The sequence below is a fragment of the Babylonia areolata genome, chromosome 12, assembly GCF_041734735.1.
Source record: "Babylonia areolata isolate BAREFJ2019XMU chromosome 12, ASM4173473v1, whole genome shotgun sequence".
In the NCBI taxonomy this organism is placed as follows: domain Eukaryota; kingdom Metazoa; phylum Mollusca; class Gastropoda; order Neogastropoda; family Buccinidae; genus Babylonia; species Babylonia areolata.
This window is the reverse complement of record NC_134887.1, coordinates 34394744-34397243: the sequence shown is the minus strand read 5'-3', so window position 1 is coordinate 34397243 and position 2500 is coordinate 34394744.

Here is a 2500-nt window from a genome sequence, read left to right as displayed (position 1 = left end):
GAAACAAAGACATGAACAAACCAAAAGAAACCGGCCTACATGTTTTTGTTGTTTTCCCGGCCGGCGAAATTCGGAGTTGGACCTCAATTGACTTCAGAGTCATGTATTGGGCTGCAGGTCAAACTTCTCAGGGTCTAAATCCACCAATCTCTGTTTAGATCAGTGCTGAATCTCTCCGTCATAAGGAAATGACGTCACAATGTTGACCTCAGCTGCATGCGAATTGATCGTCTGGATCCACAACAGCTCAGCGGTACGTCGGCTATCAGCATGTGCATTCGTGTGTGTGTGTGTGTGTGTGTGTGTGTGAGTGTGTGTGTTTGTGGGTATGTGAATGTGTGTGTGTGTGTGAATGTCTGTGCGTGTCTGTATGAGTGCGTGCGCGCGCGCGCGTGTGTGTATGTGTGTGTGAGCGCGTGCGTTTGTGTGTATGTGAATGTTTGTGTGTATGTGAATGTTTGTGTGTATGTGTGTGTGTGTGTTTTATCTTCAGTTTAACGTCTATTCACTACAAGTGTTTTTAGACGGAAAGGAGTAAAGAAGTGGATAAAGGAAAGGGAATGCATGTGAATATTAGTGTAAAAAAATATTCATGTTATGTATCAGAGGAAAAGTATATTATATTGTGTGTGTGTGTGTGTCTGCGTGAGTGCGTTTCGTGCGTGCGTGTGTGTGTGTGTGTGTGTGTGTGTGTGTGTGTGTGTGTGTGTGTGTGTACGTGTGCGTGTCTCTGTGTGTCTGTATGAGTGGGTGTGGGTGTGGGTGTGCGCTCTTAAACATCCTTCCTACCTCCTGCCCCCTCCCCTCCACACCACCCGCTCCGCATCACCCCCACACCACCACCCCAAAAAACCACCACCCATCCACCACCACCACCTACAACACCACCACCACCAACAACAACAAACACCACCATCTCACTCACTCCCATCCTTATGTAAATTCTCTCTTCTTTTGCTGGTTTCTCAGGCCTTTTGGGGAGGGGTGGGGGAGAGGGGGGGTGGAGGTGGTTGGTGGGGTGGGGTGGGGTGGGGGTGGGGGGGGAAGGGGCAAAGGGTATCCGCTTTCCACGTGCTGTGAAGGCAGTTAACTGCCCCTACTTTGCACTGAACCATTTCTGTAAAAAAAATAAAATAAAATAAAAATAAAAATTAAAAAAGTGCATTTTGTTTCTTCTTCTTCTTCTTCTTCTTCTTCTTCTTCTTCTTCTTCTCCTCCTCCTCCTCGTCCTCCTCCTTCATCATCATCATCATCATCATCATCTTCTTCTTCATTATCATCATCATCATCATCATCATCATCTTTTTCTTCTTCGCTGTCTCTGTCTCTCTGTCTCCTCGCCCCACTCCCCTCTCTGTCTCTCATCTCAGTGCTTATCTATTATCATCGAAAATAAAGAATTTTCTCTTGTCTTGTCTTGTCTTCTCTCTCTCTCTCTCTTGTTGGGACTGGATGTAAAAATAAATCATACCAATACATATTTATTATCCTCCCCCCCCCCCCTCTCTCTCTCTCTCTCTTCCAGAAAATAAAAATCAATTAATTCAATACAATTCAGTTCAGTTCAACGTTCTCTCAACCACACCTTTAAAAAAAACCCATTCCCTCTCCCACCTTACGCCATAATGTGTTTTGTAATGCTCGTCTTACGATACTATTTGTCATCAGAGCTTGGTCTCCGACCGTGATAGGCACTATGTAAGTTCCATATCAATCAATCAATCAATTTGTGTACAGGTTGACTGAGGACCTCCCTCACCCTCCATTCAGTCAATAGCCTGTCCGTGTGCCTCTCTCTCTCTCTCCTCTCTCCTCTCCCCTCTCTCTGTCTCCTCTCCTCTCCTCTCTCTCTCTCTCTCCTCTCTCTCTCTTTCTCTCTGTCTCCTCTCCTCTCTCTGTCTCTCTCTCTGTCTCTCTCTCTCTCTCTGTCTCCTCTCCCTCTCTCTCTCTCTCTCTCTCTGTCTCCTCTCCTCTCTCTCTCTCTCTCTCTCTCTCTCTCTCTCTCTCTCTCTCTCTCTCTCTCCAGAAATCCACGAGGAAGAAAGAGGTGAAGACTGAAAGGGAGAGAATGAGAAAGGGAAGAAGAAGAGGAAGGGAAGAAGAAGAGGAAGGGAAGGAGAAGGGAAGAAGAAGAAGAAGGGAAGAAGAAGAAGAGGAAAGGAAGAAGAAGAAGAGGAAGAAGAAGAAGGGAAGAAGAAGAAGAAGAAGAGGAAGGGAGAAAGAAGAAGGGAAGAAGAGGAAAGGAAGAAGAAGAGGAAGGGAAGAAGAAGAAGAAGCAGAAGGGAAGAAGAAGAAGAAGGGAGGAAGAAGAAGAAGGGAGGAAGAAGAAGAAGAAGAAGAGGAAGAAGAAGAAGAAGAGGAAGGGAGGAAGAAGAAGAAGGGAGGAAGAAGAAGAAGAAGAGGAAGGGAAGAAGAAGAGGAAGGGAAGAAGAAGAAGAAGGGAGGAAGAAGAAGAAGGGAAGAAGAAGGGAGGAAGAAGAAGAGGAGGAAGAAGAAGAAG